We start from the raw sequence: 19,358 nt of genomic DNA on the forward strand, positions 1-19,358 counted from the left end.
TAAGCTTTAAAATGTATGGGTGTTTTTAATAGGCAAAATTAACATCTTGAGAAATTGAAGCTTCAGAATCAGAAAACTACTATAGACAAGAAAAAAAACCCTCTGTATGTGGCTTCAGCAAATGATTTTTATCTTGATTAGTTCTCTGAGAAATTGACTGTGGCCACAAAGATGAGTATGTGCAGCCTTCTCAGATTCCAGCTCTTGGTGCATCCCATTATGTGGCTGCCATGTTGGGCAAACTCCCTTTCACTGGCATTGATCAGAATGTTTTGATTTTGTTCAAGCACCACGAAATTACTTTGTCAAAAGTTCATTAGTAGGAGTGGAAACATTTCAAAATAAACCAATTATTTTTAATAGGCACTGGAGTCTATGAAGAATTACAACATGATTCGTTAAAGAAAAATTTTACAACTTTTTTTTTAACATTTCTTATATTGCAGTGACCTCGTAAGCACCCTCTAAGTACATCATGATGGAATGAAGGTTTCCACATAGCTTGCCTGGATTTCTAAGAAACATACCAAATTTGCCACAATTTCCCCAAAATTGATTGATAATATCAGGTTGGAGTTCTGATTATGTGCAAGTAAATGCTTCTCAAGAAATTGGTTAGCATCCAGGCTAGGTCTGAAATAGCCATGTCAGAATACTGGAATCGTCCCTTTTTAGGAGCTGCCTGAATGGTGATAACACTGGTCTAAGAAACTAGCCCAGACTGGAGCAGCCACATCAGGAGACCGAGGGGCACCTGGAGGGATGCCTCGTTTCCATCCTCTGGCCATGCATGTGTGGGTGACCGCAGAGCTGCCAGCCTTCCTCTCCCATGGCCAGTGCTAGCATGTCCTCCACAAGCGTCTGAGGCTGGACTGGTCATTCCTCATTTTCTCAAGTGCCTTAATGATGTCAGATCTAATTTTAGATAAGAAAATTTTAATATTTATATAACAGAGCAGCAAAATTAATGTGTCTCATCATCAACTTTAGTTTCCTCTTTTTTTCCCCCTAGAGGAGGAAACTGAGACCCAGAGGTCTGCAGAGATTTTCTGCCTGAGGATCTTCCCCGAGATGTCCCCTGTCTTGTCTCCTGGAGTAGATCAATGAAGACTTCTTCCCCTGATCGTGGGATGGCTGGTCCATCCTTTCTCCCTGATTCCAAGGAGTCTTTTCTTAGTGTCCCATCACCTCTTGATGAGTTTATTGCAACATCCTTCTTTCCTTACATTTTAACTCCCTGAAACATCATTGGAAATCATTACGCTAAATCGTATGTGCTTTTGCTTCTCAGCCCTCTGGCTAAGATCAAATGTAGTATCTGCTGTTTGCGTCACTTTAAATCTGAATTTTTTTTCTATTGCTTTATAGGGTATGGCAATCAATACATTAAAGTAAAGATGGTGCCAAGAAGAAACTTAAAACTGCACTTACTTTGAGTTTTTAAAAAAATATATATGAATTTTTTTGCATCGACCCTGATGTTTTTAATCTCATAAGAACATAGTTCTTTAAAATGCTATAAATATTTATGACTTTGTAATGAGGGAGGAATAACAATGATAATATTTGCTACCACAGAGAAGTTCATATTATTTCTTTTTTTAAAGAATATTTTTTGATAACTTTCATTTCCGTGTAATAGGACTGCTGACAATATCATTCTCTCTCAAATTTGCATGAGTCAGTTGGGGTTTCATGGTGACAAGTGATTCTACTAAACTAAAAGATGTTTCTGGATACTTAATCATAAAGACTGTATTAGAGACTAAAATAACCACAGTCACGCCCATATCTGGGATGCGCCAATCCCGCTGCTAGAAAGAACGTAGCTCCTCACACCAGTGAGAACGGCCGAAGTCTAAACACTGACACCACTAAGCGCTGACGAGGATGCGGAGCCATCGGGACTCTCATTCGTTGCTGGTGGGAAAGCAAAACACGACAGCCACTTTGGAAGATAATTTTTGACAGTCTCTTAAAAAACTAAACATACTCTTCCCATAAAATCCAACAATCATGATCTTTAGTATTTACCCACAGGAGTTAAAACTATGTCCACACCAAAACCTGCACATGGATGTTTATAGCAGCTTTATTTATATAAACTCCCCAAACTGGAGGCAACCTCGATGTGCTTCAGTAGGTGAGTGGATACATAAACTTTGGTACATCCAGATAATGGAATATTACTCAGTGCTAAAATGAAATGAGCTATTGGGCCATGAAAACACATGCAAGAAGCTTAAATGTAAATTACAAAGTGGAAGAAGCCAATCTGAGAAGGCTACAGACTGTTTGATTCCAACCCTGATTTTCTGGAAAAAGCAAAACTGTGGAGCTAATAAAAAGATCAGAGGTTTCCAGGGGTTTGAAGGGGAGAGGGAGGAATGAGTAAGCAGAGCACAGAGGACTTTTAGGGCAGTGGAATACTCTCTGTGAAACTATAATGCTGGATACATGTCAATGTATGTCTGTCTAAACCCGTGGAAGGCACACCAAGCGTGAGCCCGGGGACCACTAACCTGAAGTAAATGATGGACGTGGGCGACCACGATGAGTCAGTGCAGGTGCATCAGCTGTAACAGACGTACCGCTCTGTGAGGGGTGCTGATAATGGGGGAAGCTGTGGGGGGGGGGGTACACAGGAAATCTTTGTGCCTGCCCCTCGATTTTGCTGTGAACCTAAACCTAAAACTCTGAAAAATAAAGTCTACATTTAAGCTAATAATCAAGTTATTTATCCCAACTGATAACATTTAAGCATCATAATACATAGAAATTCCCCCTTTCTTGTAAAAAAACGATTCCTCCATCTGCTTTTGTTTTTCTCATTCTTCCTCAGTTCTGGTCTTTTCCTTCTAAGTGTACATTTACTTGTTTACTGAACGTGAAAAATTCCTGGTGAACTTCTAAGTGGGCATAGTTTTACTTGGCTGCATATTTAATTTAGGTCTCAACAAAACTTGCAAAGGAATGGAGGCACATTAAATGTAAATGTGGTAAGGAATGAGCAAACAAATTGTCAAAGTTCTGTTGAAAACAGTTGAAGAGAACGGGGAGGTCATAGCTCAAGTGGTAGAGCGCATGCTTAGCATGCGCGAGGTCCTGGGCTCAATCCCCAGTACCTCCTCTAAAAATAAATAAATACACTTAATGACCTCTTGACCCCAACACACACACTAAATACATAATTTAAAAAAAAAAAACAGTTGAAGAGACACCAGGCTGTGTAAATGGCTCTCAAGGCACCCCAAGTCCCAGGATACTCAATGTGGATGTCCGTTTAGTGCCTGTCCCCTCAAGGGCAGTCCCTGAGTCCTCTCCAGCCTGCACACCCTCATCCAGCCTGTCCTAAGTTCCATTGCCTCTCCTTCAGGATTTCTTGGAGTGCCGCTTCCATGTCAGGCAACCACTCCTACCCCGGCCGCCTCATCTCTCCCGGGAGGCCAGGAGCCGCCCCATTGGGGTGCCCACAGTCTGGTCTCCAGGCTGCAATCTGAGTGGTCCTTCTAATGCTTGAATCAGTGTTTCGTTCCTTCCAGGTCCCACTCTCTTACCGCCACTGGGTCCCCACAATCTGACCACCTGCTCCCCAGCTGGTGATCCAAGCAGGGCTTGGACTAGAAATCCCTAAGGCCCTCTCCAGCTCTGAGAATGGAATGAATCCAAGCACTCATGTATCTTTCTCTCTCTGTATCCAGCCAGCCCAGCCAGCTGAGGAAGGGCTGGAGAGTGGAGAGCCTGCGGCTGCTGGTGTAGACATCCCCTGGGGAGCTGGCAGCTCCATTGACTGTCGTGTTAAAATAATGCAGTGGACAGTTCTGTTTTTGTTTTGCCTTCGCGGTGGCCTTCTCTTCCTCTCAGCATCCTGGTTTCCATTTGGGGAATTCCTTTCCTTCTCTGGATAAACCTTGGTAGGACTGGAAATTAACATGCTCTGGTCTCCCTCTTCAGAAGCAAGTGGGCCCTTCTAGCAAAGCAGGCAAATGGAGGCACGCGCCTTAAGCTGGCCCATCAGATCCTCCTTCTCCTGGGATTTTGCCTCCAGTGGACTAATGACAATATAGGAAGAGGGGTTGACGTCCATCCATCCCAAAAAGGAGTCGCTCTTGGTGCCCTGGTTCCCACCAGTTTTCTGACTCTGGTTTTCCAGCTTCTGTGGAGTGTCTAGCATGCCCCAAATCCGTCCTTTATTCCTAATTCAGCAGGTGGTGTTTCCCGTGCTTGTACAGGGGCTACACGCACTGTGCCCACAAGCGTGTGGGTTGTGGGCACAGCCTGTGTGCTCCCGGGCACCTGGCCATCACCCAGGTAGACCTTCTATTCCTTATCCATCCCGGAAGCCTGCTCAGCACAGTGCCAACCTCATGCTAACTCTTTAGAGATAGAGGAAAGACCAAAGAGAAGTCAAATGTCGTTTCCATGGGTCACATTTAATGAAATCTGGTGAACGTTTCCAGAGAACTCTGTTACAAATAGCAGATGTGCGGGAGGCGTGGGCTCAAGGCCCACGCCAGGAACAAGTCCCCAGTGCATTCCTCTCTGGTAGGAATCTTCATTAACTAGCTCCGTGGCTGTCAGCACGTGCAGGGAGGAAGGAGGCCACGTGTGGCACCTGACAGGCCTTTGTGTGTCCTCCAACCTGAGCTTGTCACTAGGGAGGCTTGATGGACACCGGTGGTGCCTCTGAGTTCGAGGGCCCCGTGAAGTTGCTGCCTTCCATCTGATGGGCGTGGACTGCCCCTCAGACAGGCCCTGGCCGGGGTGTCCAGGACGGAACAGGAGACAGACTGGGGAAACACTGCCCTGAAGAAAATGGTTTAGCGGAAGCCTGACTTTCCTCTCAGTTCGGTCCTCTTAGGGCCTACTCTGACAAAGCGGGTCAGTGTCTTGCTGCTGTCACTAGCAGTCAGAGCATTACTATTGCAGTCGGTAGAAAGTTTGGGTTATGGAGCTGTGTCTGGGCAGAGAAAGCTCTGTTTCATCTCCACCCCCCCAGCCCACCGCCATTCCCAGCTGAGCGTATGCGATGCACCTTCCTCTCTTCCCAGCTCTGGGCTTCAGTACTTGCAGCTCTTGTGTAATGGGAACAAACCCACCTTGATTTCAACTCAGGAAGTACCCAGTGTGAACCAAGAGGGGCCCTGAGCTCACCCCTCGCAGCTGCCCTGAGACGCCCACCTGTGCCTCCCTCCGATCAGCACAGTCAGTCCTGCGTCTGAAGCCCGGGTGCAGGTCACAGCTCTGCTCCTTGGCAACTCTTTGACTCGGTAAGTCGGTTCACCTCTCCAGACCTGAGCTGCTTACCTGTAACTGAGGAAACTGACTTCTCTTTCTTCCAAGGAGCAGGTTTGCTAGGATGGAACGGCCACCGGCCGTGCCAGTTACTTACCCCTTGTCGTTCTCCTGGTGTAAGTCGCCCACCCTCATGCCCAGCCCATCCTGGCCATTCTGTTAGTTGAATGAGTCCATTGGTTCACTACAGACAGTTTCTCCTCCCAGACTCAAGTGAGTGTCTCGTCAGCAGGTCAGGTGAGGGCGTGGGGGCCGCTGCATATCTCCCGGTTCTGAATGGTTCCTGCCCACCATTTCTCAGGGACATGGCAGCTCTCCCTGGAGCTGAGATGGATGCTGTGGGACAGCAGGTAATAGGCAGGAACAGACTGTCTCTTGTAAAGAGACAGACTTCATTTTCTAAATTGGACAGACACAGCAGCTCAATGATTCTGTGTAATAAACGTATTGACCCCAAACAAGGGGAAACCAGGGATTATTCAGTTCCAGGCTTGGGAGCTTTGGCTCCAGACCATCCCCATCTATCCCAGGGCATGAAGCCAGGGAAGAAAAGGCACTGCCGACCTTCGTTTTACAAGGCCCTGGGCCCTAGTCTGCTTGTGGAGAGGGGTTGGCGATAAATGCCTTCAGCGTGGCCTTTGTTATTTACAAAAAAAAAAAAAAAAAAAAAAAAGGAGCGTACAGCTCAAGTGGTGGAGCGCATGCTTAGCGTGCATGAGGTCCTAGGTTCAGTCCCTAGTGCCTCCACTGAAAAATAAATAAACCGAGTTACCTCCCCCCTCCAAAAAAAACCCAGAAACAAAACATATGAATAAAAGACACTATCTTATAAACATTGGTCAGTTTGACAAAATTTCGTTAACTCTTTCCAAATAGAAGCTATAACAGTAATGCCGTGAACCGCGTTAACACAGTTTGTCCTGAAATATTAGCAAATTCAGTCTTTCCTCAGATGCAATTTCAGGCACAAGAGTACATCTTTCAAACCCTTGGTTTTCACGTTTAAAGGTATTTCCCTGGCTTTTAATGTGCTTACGTGTATCTCCATTTCATGTAACTGAATCTTCCTGGATAACATCGTTTTGAGAAAGTTGCTAGGGATGTTATCATTTCCTTGTTATCGTGTAATAACAACTTTTAATCAAAAAAAGTCACCTCCAATTGCCGCATCTGCTTGGGAGCTTTAGAGAACACAAGAAATATTTCTCTGTCGAGCATGTATTTAGTGTGGGATAATTTAAGGATATATTTTCCAGAAAGCTCCGCCCACTCCTGCTTGGGCCGATGCTTTGGACTTGACTGGCCATCAGTTCATCTGCAACTTCGAGGTCATTAAGGAATAAAAGCCGATCAATTACTGACTTCAAGTCTCATCCTGCAGTCCTGTCTGTTCATTACCACACACACTCAAGATGCGTCCCTTTTTTAAATTAATTAAATTTTTAATGGACCTATTGATCTTTTTTTGGTCTGTAGTTCTCTGACTTTTAACTCAGGCATAGATTCGTGTGAGCACCACGGTCAGGACGCAGGACATAGAACATCTCCATCCTCTAAGGAACCAACTCCCAGGTGTTTGCCCTTTGCAGTCATACTCGTCCCCCACCCCTAGCTACACTGCTCACTTCTCCATTCCTTGTGGTTTTTCTTTTCCAGAATGTCACATAAAACGGACCCCATAGAATGTAACCTTCTGACGCTGGCTTCTTTTACACGGCAAAACCCCTCGGAGAGTCATTGGTGGCGTCACGTGCATGCTTGTTGACTGCTGAATAGTAGTCCACCTGATGGATATAAGACAGTTTGTCTCTCCCCAGTTGAAGGGTGTTTAGGTTGGCTGCAGTTCTTGGTGGCTATGAACAAAGCTCCCGTGATCATCTGGGTAAACCGTTTTTGTGTGAACGTACATTTTCACTTTTCTTGGGTAATTGCCAAGGACTGGGATTGATGGTAACCGTACGGTAAACTTCCTAAGAAACTGCCAAACTGGTTTTCAGACGGCAGTACCATTTTGCATTCTGTCGCTGCGTATTAGTTCGCATTTCCCCCATCCCATTCCCCTAGGCAACAAACGACCTGCTTTTTTTCATTTATGTGTGACTTGCCCCTCCACCCGATATCTTTCAAGATTCTTCTTTATCTTTAAAGTTCTGGGGTTTTACTACCATGGGTCTGGTTAGGATTTACTGTTACTATTTATTCAACATTGGGTAGAATTTTCAACGTAAGGACTCATGTCCTTCAATTTAGGAAATCTCAGCTTTCGTCTCTTCAGCTACCATCTCTCTAACGTTCACTTCTGTGATAGTTAATTGTGTGTCAATCTAACTGGCTCTGGGGAGCCCAGATTAGACGTTATTTCTGGGTATGTCCGTGAGGGTGTTTCTGGGGGAGATTTGTAATTGAATCGGTGGACGCAGTAAAGCACATGGTCCTGCGTAGTGTGAGGGCAGCAACCGATCCGTTGAGGGCCTGAATAGAACAAAAGGTGGAGGAAGGAGAAGTCTGCTCTTCTTCCTGTCTCACTGTTGAGCTGGGACATCTTACCTCATCTTTTCCTTCCCTTAGACTGGGGTTTACACCACTGGCTCCCCAGGTTCTCAGGCCCTCAGACTCTGACTGAATGACATCTGCGTTTTTCTTGAGTTTCCAGTTTGCAGACAGCAAATCTTTGTACTTCTCAGCCTCCAGTCACATGAGCCAATTCTGCATAATAAACCTCCTATATTATCTATATCCATCTTCCTTCCTTCCTTCCTTCCTTCCTTTCTTCCCTTTCTTCCTTCCTTTGTTTCTTTCTCATTCTGATTCTATTTCTCTGGAGAACTCTAATAAAGCTTTATTCTTTCATTCAGACATTTCTTTAAAATATAAATATATATATTTTTAATTTCCATTTCCATGTTTCTGCTTTGCTAGGGAGATTTTCATAGTTTTTTTTTTTAAAGAAAACTTTAATATCTAAATCTTCAAACGTGGGCAAAAGTACAAAGAATTGCATAATGAAACTCCCACGTACCCATCATCCAGCTTCAACAATTATCAACTACTGATCAATCTTACTTTATCTGTACTCTCATTTACTTTCCAACTCCAACTGGGCTATTTTGAAATAAATTTAAATATCATATTAGTTCATTTGTTTGTTTTTCATTATGTATCTCTCAATTAGGATATGTCATAGGTATCACTTCTAAAACACAACCAACCATATCATGCCTCAATAGTAATAATAATTCCTTCAATCAATGCCAAGTCCATTTTTAATTTCCCCCACTGTGTCATAGTTATGTTTTACAGTTGAGTTATTTGAATCAGGACCTGTTGGGTTGATAAATTTCTTAATCTCTTTTAATTAGAGATTCTTCCCTTCTGCTGGGAAACAAGCTGCTGGAAAACGAACAGCTGGAAAACGAACAGCTGGAAAACGAGCCGCACCTAAATTTCCACGAGCTTAAAACATTATATTCACACCTGCTTGCTTCAAACGCACACGCTTGCTTTGTTTTAATGTTTTAGGCAGCAGGTGACCTATAGCACGTATTAGGCTAAAGAAAATGTGTGGCGGGCAAGCCTGAGACTGGCCATGAGGGCTCGAAGGAGGGCAGATAGTTCCTTAGTGTGGAACAATGGACGGGCCTGGAAAGCCAGGTCGTCCATTAGCAGGACTGGGTTCTGGCATGAGAGCACGCGGTTAAGCCCGGGGGGAGTATGTGCTACCTCGGGATATCCCGGAGGCAACAACAGGATAGACTGAGAAACTCTGCACACCTGGGGTGGCTGTTCCTGGAAGGGATGGGCCTGGAACTGATCAGTTAGCCAGCAAGCAGAACGCAGTGCTTATCGCATGGAGTAGCTGAAGCCCCCCCCCCTTGATAGCGTTTTTCTGAGCTGTTTACTCCTAATAAACGTGATGTCGACCAGGCTTTTGGGGCTCTGGATCCACGAGATCTTGTGTCTCCTGGTCCCATCTTTGCTCTTTACTTTGTCTCTGTTTCTTGAGTCCTGCGTCGCCCGTCCTCAGACACGGTCCCGAGCTGCTCTGCACGCAGCACCCTTCCCCTTTATTGTTTTTTATTTTTGCAATTTATTTGTTGAACAGACAAGGTCTTTTTCCTCTACACTTTCTCACATTTTGGATTCTGCTGGTAACATCTCAGCAGTGTCATTTAACATAGTTCTCTGTCCCCACTATTTCTTGTAAATGGGTACTTAGATACAGAAATTTGATCAGATTCAGGTTTGAATTTATGTCAAGAAAATTTCTTAGTTCGTATTTCGTATTTCCTGTTACATCACATCAGGAGGTACGTATGTCTGTCTGTGCATTTGTTTTTAATGTTGAAACGGAACTGTGGGCTTTGGAAGGTGTCAGCCTGGTTATAAATTTCCCATAACCTTTTCACCTACTTGCTTTAGGAGCCACTGATGATCATCAATTAGGTCTGTTATTTCATAGCAAATTACAGAATGGTGATTCTTAATTCTACAAATCCTTCTTTATTTAATTTTTTTCCATAAAGTAAAGTTTTTCCTTATCAACTGTATGGTGACTCTGAAGTGTAGTTGTTTCCCTTTATTTAGTTTGCAGGACGATGAACTGGTTACTCTAGTGAGTGAGCGTGTATAGGAGGGTGTTGGTGTAATCTTGAATGCATGAGTTATTTAAAAACATAGTTTATATGCTGCAATTCACTACACTTATTATCTTGCTGATGCTCAAAATGCTCCATCTTCGTCTAGTATGTCATTTTCCTGTGGCTGCTGTAACAAATTATTACAAACTTGCTGGCTTACAGCAACTGCAATTTCTTGTTTCATTGTTCTGGAGGCCACAAGCCCAACACGAGTGTCACTAGAACAAAACCAAGGTGTTGGCAGGGCCATGCTCCGTCTGGACTAGTTTTCCTTTCTCATTTACTAACCCTTTTGCTTGCTGGATATGTCTTCTCTTAAGTCCATATTCTGAGACTTAACTATCAAAGTATCTGATTTTTTTCATAATCACCTGTTCCTTTGCCATAATGGCATTTTTTGGGGGGTAGGGGAAGGTAACCAGGTTTATTGATTAATTGATTCTTTTATTTATTTATTTATTTATTTATTTATTTATTTATTTATTTATTTATTTATTTATAATGGCAGTACCAGAGATTGAACCCAGGACCCTTGTACGTGCTAGGTACAGACTGTACCACTGAGCTATACCCTCCCCCAACCCCATAATGGCATGTTTTTATTTTGAATGTTCTTGTTCCATGGTTGCAATTCCCTTCTTGTTCAGTCTGAGGATTTAATATTTAATGTCTTTCTCAGATTGTCCTAGAATACTTTTCCTAAAGTTTTGCATTGTGTGTGTGTGTGTATGGGATTGTGGTCAATGTGAATGACACACCTTCAATTGTGCAGACTGTATGCAGCAGACCTGGGTCTTCTGGCTATTTTTCATAACACTGGACTTTCTCATATGTTTTGTAATTCTTGTACGTGAGCATATCTTCTGTGGGAACTTTACTTTTTGGTGCCCCAAGTCATGGCTGGCTTCCCACGAAGCAATTTCACACTGACTCACAGGTGTGTGGCTCCCAATCAGACCATGGATCAATGACCTGGCTCTGTGCTCCAACTGGTGAAGCTGAGTCAACCTTGCTCACGTGCATGCTGATGATTTCCACCCAGGGCCCTGGTGCAGAGGGATTCCAGCTCCTTCTGGTAGGCCAGGAGCCCATTCGGGACCCTGGATACATGACCCTCCTCATCTGAACTGCTGCTCCTGTATGACGTTGGGCCCTACCTTTTCTCCTGCTTCAGCTTCCAAAGGGGAATTTTTTTAAGGTATAGAAAAAATAAGGGGAGAAACAAATGATTGAATTCAGGTGAATTTAAACATGTATCCCATTTTAAAAATATGTGTACACGCCTAAATCAAAAAGAATGTGCTGCTCTCCCAGACATACTAACTTCCCAGCAAATAAATCTTGGAAGATTGGTAAGTTTTGAAGGTGAACAGGGAATGTTCGTCATGGAAGACGACAAGCACAGACACTGAAGATGTCCTTTTCCAAACAAATGCCTAAATTGTTTGAGAAAATTACTGACTTCTTTGTATATTTAGTTTAGGATTCTCACAATTCAAGAAATGTTAAAATCTTTAAAAAAAAAAAAGAGTCTTGCTTTAATTTCTGTTTATGAGAAAAAGATGAACCAGAAAGGACTGGAGCTAGGCTGAACTGATAAAAATTGACAAAGGTCATGAGATAAAACTTTTACAACGTACAAATTGCATCAATAAAGTCTGGGGCCTCTCGATTGAGAGTAACAGATTTGTATCTGAAGTTCTGAGAATCTGGCTTTCATGAGCTGCTTTGATTCAATAAAACTGCATTGAGCCGGACTCTGAGTGAGTTGCTGTGCTGGTCACGGGGACAGAAACACCTGCCATACACTCCTGATCCCCCACACCCATTCTTTAACTGGCTCCTCCTACTTTAAGGTCCAGCTCAGATCAGTTTCTCCTGCCCAGTTCAGGGAGAGGCAGCTGAGGTGCGTGGACATGTATGTGCAGGTTGGAGGCAGGATCAGAGCTCCATTGTCACCTATTAGCTGTGACCATGAGCAAATAATTTCATGTTTTTCAATTCCTCGCTTTAGGATAGAATTCTACCCCTGGGGCTGTGGTGCTGTGGGGAATTAAGTGAAGGAAGGGTGCAGGTGGGGTACATTAGTAAATCTACAAAGTGAGCTGATCCTGCTCGGTCTTTTCCATGTTCCCCCAAACAAGCAGCACAGACCCACCTGCTGACAGCTGGGGCCGCTTCCAGTGAGCCACGGATAGCTGACTGCATCTTCATCCTCCAGGGGATTCGGGATTAATGCCGTAGTCAATACTCCAAAACAGCTTTTCAAAATAACGAATTAATATTTTCTAAGAGAAGTTGGCAGTGCTTATAATTAAGTGCCAGTCATTCTATTGATTAAGTAACAGAGTTAGTAACATACATCATTAGCAACTTAATTACTAGTCAAGGGTTATGCCCTTTAAAATGTAACTGGTCATGCCAGCATGAATCCCCTTTTCCTGGACAGGAGACCTTAGGCTCATTGTGAACAGTCTCATGATACAATGAAACACAGCTGTCAGGAGGGGAAATAAACCTCAGGGGAGGTTTTAAGAAGCAAGAGTATAAATTGGCTTTTTACCAAGACGATAGTCTCTAAAGACAACTCAGGTCGAGTCTGAGAAAAGTGAAGAAGCTCAGAGAAAAGTGAGGGAACCTGGAAAGGATGCAGTCGTCCTTTTCACTTTCACACCACCCCTGGGTCCCAGTCGAAAGGAAGGAGCTATGTACCTACGAGCAGCAGCTTAAATCAACACAGCCAACGTATTCTGTATAAAACCTCCTTGAAGCATAAAGCCGCTAAAAATATCTTTCCACCAGTTCTTTCCTAAAACCCTGGATGCCAGTGACTGTCCATTGGTGAACATCCTTAGTGGTGAGACTCCTCCGGGAACACGGTTTCTGAGTTTCAGCTTCAGAGCAACCTCACAGTCTGGTGAGTACATTTACCTAAACCCTCTTTAAACTAATTCCTCTTGATTTGGGTCGTTGTCATTGTCGTTCAGACTCTTCTTAAACACTTTCCACGTACTTCGCTGAGTTGTCATCACTATGGCTTCTTGCCATTCAGTCAAAGAACTTTTCTTTCATCATAGATTTTCACTTTTAATAGTAATACTGACTTGTTATTTGAATTATCCACATAGAAAAATATATACATGTGCTTGTGTGTACACACACGGAGACTAATGGAGATCAAATAAATAATTCTGGAAAATTCCTTAGAGACTGAGATTTCCAGAGTAAGAAGAGGAATATATCTTTATAGTCAGACTTAAGAAAAAATCCTATAAACTCACATTTGACTTGGAAAGCTTAGTATAAGCTCATAATGTTTAAATAATAATGCTTCAAAACAAAAACAACAACACAGAAGAAGCCTAGATTCAAGGACAAGGCGGTCTCAGTGAGCACTGCCTCACTCTCCCCACTCGCAGTTCCCAGACTATGGTCTCCCAATGCCATTTTCACTAAAGGGAACCAGGGTTCCTGGAGAAATGGCTGTTCTGGGGCAGGTAACCTGACATCATATGGTGGCCAAAAATAGGGATGTTGCCAAAGACCAAGATGCGGAATCCAGGAGCCGACCTGGAGGAGCCCGTGCAGGTGACAGATGGGACAACTGATGCACCCCTGACAATAAATGATTGAAATGTACTGAAATAAAGCAGACACATTAAGTTCTATGCATTTATAATGACAATAGGAAAGAAGAAAGTCTTACTGTTTTCCTTGTAGGTTCTCAGTTTGACCGCACCATGTACTTATCCTGTCTTTCCTCTACAAACTGTATTTCAGGTTAACCAAATAGTTATAGAAGAAGTCTAGCTAATAAATGCAGAAGGAAAAATCAAAATAGAAAACCACCAGTTTGCAATCACTAATGAAAAAATAGATCTGGGTAATAAATGAATGTTAAATGTTAAAGCCACGAGGCTGATGAGGCACATTTGATAGGTAGTTCAGGATGACAACAGATCAACTTACTTCCGATCGAGTTCAGATCCACTAAACCTGGGGTAATAGGACAGCAGGGGACAAAAGGAACCACCAGCACCACTCATGGAATATTCCTGGTAAAAAGTCCAGACCCCAGTCTAAGCAAGCCTCTCGACCCCAGCACTGGCTTACAAGAACTGTGGGCGCCAAGGAATGTGTTAGTTACATCTTGCTAAAATCAAACACAAACAGAGACCAGAACTGAAAATTCCCTGAGCAGACAAGCCCAGTTTAGTTATGCCAGCAAAGCTTAATTTAGCTTATTTTGCAGGACAAGCAAGGCTAACTTGACCTGGGTCACTTGTTGCTTATGCTACGAAAATCATTAGCAAAACTTAAAATGTTCCCCCAAATTGATGTGAGGTAACCACCATCCAATTCTCTTTCATTTAAGAAAATTCTACAATTCTAATCAGTTACTATGAAAAATAAACAGGTACTGCCTTCACACTGCGTAGGCTGCTTTACAACAAGATACCCTGAGTCTCATTCCATGTTTTGGTTTGAGTGCCCCCAGTTTGCAAACTGTCTTTTTGGTGTGTGAACAATAAACTTTTAGTGATTCATTGGTTTTACTGTTTCTTTTTTCTCAACTTTTGACAACCATGGGGATGCAATCCAGCAAGATCTAGACTGTGGAGAACTGAGCAGGCCAGACATGAGGCATGAAGGCAGAAGGACGGGAAATGCCACACACGAAAGGGCCTGAGGAGCTTCTCAGCCAGACCGCACCGGGCGGACTTTGGCGCCCATTTGAACAGGGCCATCAACATACCTTCTGAGAAATTTAAAAACAAACTAGGCATTAGGTGATCTCAAGGAATTATTGCTCATTTTGAAAAGTATGATAATGTATTTCGGTTAGGTTTTTTTAAAGCGCTTTTCTTTAAGAGAGACATCATGACCTATTTAAGAGTGACATTTTGGGATTTGCTTTTAAATGCTGCAGGAAAACACTGGGTGGCGGGGGACTTGGGATGGAGAATTGGGAGAGCAAGGCTGGCACAAAGTTGACGTACCAGAAGCAGGTGATAGGTTATCTGGGGGTCCGCTCCTTGTTCTTTGTTACTTTTGTGTATATTTGGAAATTTCTAGAACAGAAAGTCTGAAGAAAGAATACTCGAATTGGATTTGACCCTCTCAGCTGAAAGAAAGAAAGAAAGAAAGAAAGAAAGAAAGAAAGAAAGAAAGAAAGAAAGAAAAGAATAGAGAATAGAGCATGGTGTATGGAGCTTCTGGAGATTCTTGTGAAGGCTGGCTGCCTCCTCCATGCCTGTGACCAAGTCGATGGAAATAACCATGCAGATGTGAGAGGCAGCAGGACGGCTAGCCATCTGACATGTGGCCTTTTTCCTTTCTGCTGCCTTTGTCCAATCTTTGAATCAGTAATTTGGGACTGATTCCTTGTCTGTTGGTGTGTTATTGAGGTATGTTTCTCACTGCAGAAGTCCAGCTGGATAAATACCATCTCTGAGTGATTCTCAACACTTTATGAGCCCCTGACTGGTGAGTGCCTCCCTTCGCTGCTGTAAGAAGCAAAAGCAAAGACGTACAGTAAATTCCAGGGCTCTCAGTGGAAACATTAGCATGTTATAAGAGGAAGAACATTGCTGAGAGATTACTCCTTGTGTTTGTGGGGTTTCCGCTGGTTTATCCTATTTATATACTCTAGCCACCACCCTAAAACTTCACTGCCAGGATGTAGACTCTCCTGGGTTCCAGTGAAGGTCATTACCATGAAATTCCTTCCATTCCACAACAAGCGATCCACATCATGCCTGAAAAAGCTGATGAAGACGTGATTTCACCTATTTTCACTCTCTCTCCTTTCCTGGAGATGCAGGATGTTTGGGGGAAAATGGTTAAAGGGGCTGGGGATACACAGGTATGAACATCAGACAACTTGGGGTGTCCAGAACATTTCTTTCTGCACAGTTCACTGCCTCTATAAGCCCTAGAGCTGCTTGGAGAATCACAAAATCTTTGGAAAGTCTTTTATTCGCATTAGTGGCCTGAGTATCTTGCACTTCTGTTCTAAATTTCAGTTGGAAAAATGTGGTCACTGAGGGTATAGACTGATCTGAGAAGACTCCATAATAGTTTATTTTTTTAGCTGCTATTTCTGTAATGAAAATTTTGAAGATCTACTGTCTTAGATATACAAAACAGTATTATTAACTACAATCACCATGTTGTACATGACACCCCCAGGACTTACTTATTTTATAACTGGAAGTTTGAACTTTTTGACTGCCTCACTATTTCACCCACCCCCATTTCTCTGTTTCTATGAATTTTGTTTTGTTTTGTTTTGTTGTTTTTGTTTTAGACTCCATATATAGATGAGATCATACAGTATTTGAGTTACTTCATTCAGCAAAATGCCCTCAAGGTCAATCTGTGCTGTTGCAATGGCAGGATTTCCTTGCTTTTTATGGCTGAATAATATTCCATTGTATACAGATAGATTTTCTTTATTCATTTATCCATTGAGCTCACTTAGATTATTTCTATGTCTCAGCTGTTGTAACTAATGCTGTGATGAACATGGGGGTACAGGTATCCCTTTGAGGTGCTTTTTTCATTTTCTTCAAATAAGTACCCAGAATTGGAATTGCTGGATTATATCTCAGTTCTATTTTTAATTTTTTAATGAATCTCCATACTGTCTTCCATAGTGGCTGCACCAATTTTACATTTCTCTACTAGTGTTTTATTTTGTTTTGCTTTATAACAAACACTTACTGTGTGCCAGTGCTGTTTTGAGGACTTGACTCTCGAAAGCAGACGTGATTATTTTGGCATCCATTCTGCAGAGGAAGAAACTGAGCACCCAAGTCCATGTGGGCATCAAGCTGGAATTCAGGGCCAGGCAGCCGCTTTCCCACTGCCCTTCTGATGGCTGTCTGTGTTTGTTGTTTTAACTTCTGCATCTGACATTTTTTAGCTAGACATTAATTCTATTGCTTTTCCCAGTAGCAATTAATAAAATACTCATGCCAAAGTGATTAATCACTAGAAATATGCTATGGTACCCAATCCAAAAATGGGCAAAAGACCTAAACAAGCCATTCTCCAAGGAAGAAATACAAATAATCAATAGGCACATGAAAGAATGCCCAATATCACTAATTAGCAGAGAAATGCAAATCAAAACTACTGTGACGTATCACCTCACTCCAGTCAGAAAGGCCATCATTCAAAAGTCCACACATGACAAATGCTGGAGAGGCTGTGGAGAAAAGGGAACCCTCCTGCACTGCTGGTGGGAATGCAGTTTGGTGCAGCCACTGTGGAAAACAGTATGGAGATTCCTCAAAAGACTAGGAATAGACTTACCGTATGACCCAAGAATCCTGCTCCTGGGCTTGTATCCAGAAGGAGCCCTACTTCAGGATGACACCTGCACCCCAATGTTCATAGCAGCACTATTTACAATAGCCAAAACATGGAAACAGCCTAAATGTCCATCAACAGGTGACTGGATAAAGAAGATGTGGTATATTTATACAATGGAATACTACTCAGCCATAAAAACCGACAACATAACGCCATTTGCAACAACATGGATGCTCCTGGAGAATGTCATTCTAAGTGAAGTAAGCCAGAAGGAGAAAGAAAAATACCATATGAGATCGCTCATATGTGCAATCTAAAAAACAAAAACAGAAACAAAAACAAAAACAAACAAACAAAAAACAAAGTGTAAATACAGGACAGAAATAGACTCATAGACATAGAATACATACTTGTGGTTGCCAGGGGGGTGGAGGGTGGGAAGGGATAGACTGGGATTTCAAAATTGTAGAATAGATAAACAAGATTATACTGTATATCACAGGGAATCACAGAGGAAAAAATGTGATAATGAGTATGTATATGTCCATGTATGACTGAAAAATTGTGCTGAACACTAGAATTTGACACAACATTGTAAAATGATTATAAATCAATAAAAAATGTTTTTAAAAAAGACCTTGAAAAATCTGTTTCTCTATAAAAAAAAAAACAATGGGGACACTGGTAAAAACAGTCAAAATCAACTTTTCTCATAACTTTTGGAACTAACCAAAGGCTTTCAACAATTTGAAGAGCTTTTATTCAAGAAAAAAAAATGGAATCTCAGTAGGAGATACCTTACTTCCAACAATGGGCAGAACAGATACACAGAAGATCAACCAGAAAGTGGAAGACTTAAACAACACCATAAGCCAACAAGACCCAGCAGATTTCTGCAGAATACTTCACCCAATAGCAGAACAATGTATATTCTTTCTCATGTGACATGGAAGATTTCCAGAATATGTTAGGCTATAAAACCAGTCTCAAGAAATCTGAAGGATTGAAATCACACAAAGTGTGGTCTGTGACCACAATAAAGTGAAATTAGAAGTCAATACAGAAGAAAATCTGAACTATTTACAACACTCTCTTAAATAACCAGTGGATTGAATAAGGAATCACAAGGAAAATTCGAAAATACTTCGAGATAAATTTAAAAACCATAACATATGAGAACTTATGAAAAGCAGCTAAAGCAGTTCTGAGAGTTAAATTTATAGCCATAAAAGCCTATACTAGACATGAAGAAAGACTTCAGATCTTTCTTAAGATCTCTGATTTTATTACCTCCACTATTATTCCATTAGCCAAAGCAAGTCACATGGCAAAGCCTGGTATCAGTGGGGCAGGGACGCGCATGCTTCCTGTACCACAGGGTCACAAGCAGAGGAAGGGGTTAAAGAATTGGGAACCAATGTCCACCTGCTGCCTCACTCTGTCACAGAGGCAGGTTTTCACAGTTCCCAGAGGGAAGTGAGTTTATCATGGGCGCCGTCTCTTATAGGAAGAAAGGTAAGAGAAGCTTAAGTTAGTTTTGAGGGAATGACTCCAAAGACGTTCTGGGGTTTGTCTGTTTATTTGTATGTATTTGGGGGGTTTGCTTGCTTGCTTGCTTGCTTGCTTGCTTGCTTGCTTGCTTTGGTCTTTTTAGAGACAAATGAGGCTCCACCTCCGTGCATCCAGTACTCTGTGCAAAGATGCTCTGTGCTGCCTGCAGTGCTTTCTTTGGGCAGGTGTACTTTAGATAGTTTGCTGTTTACTTAATTTCCACAGTCACAATGCATCAGACATTAATGGAAGAGTCCCCCATCTATTTTTAGGTATAACATTTTGGTCCTGAGTATATTGTCAATCTGTGTGTGCTTGTCTTCAGGAATTTTGCTGGGGGCAGTTTTTTTAAACGTTCAACATCAGCAGACTCTGTAATGGGTCCACTGTGTCTTTTTTTAAAAATTGAAGTATAGCTGATTTAAAATATGTGTTAGTTTCAGGTGTACAGCAAAGTGATTCCATTTTTTTAGATCATATTCCATTATAGATCATTACAAGATACTGAACATAATTCCCTGGGCTGTACAGTAAATCCTTGTTGCTTGTTGGGTC

General features: G+C 42.4%; 1 pseudogene; it reads left to right on the top strand.

Moving 5' to 3' along the window:
- Nucleotides 1-1,279: 1,279 nt before the first annotated feature.
- Nucleotides 1,280-1,450, top strand: LOC123615556 (U2 spliceosomal RNA; annotated as a pseudogene).
- The last annotated feature ends 17,908 nt before the right edge of the window (nucleotides 1,451-19,358 follow it).

Source organism: Camelus bactrianus, chromosome 31 (genome assembly GCF_048773025.1).
Source record: "Camelus bactrianus isolate YW-2024 breed Bactrian camel chromosome 31, ASM4877302v1, whole genome shotgun sequence".
Classification (NCBI taxonomy): Eukaryota; Metazoa; Chordata; class Mammalia; order Artiodactyla; family Camelidae; genus Camelus; species Camelus bactrianus.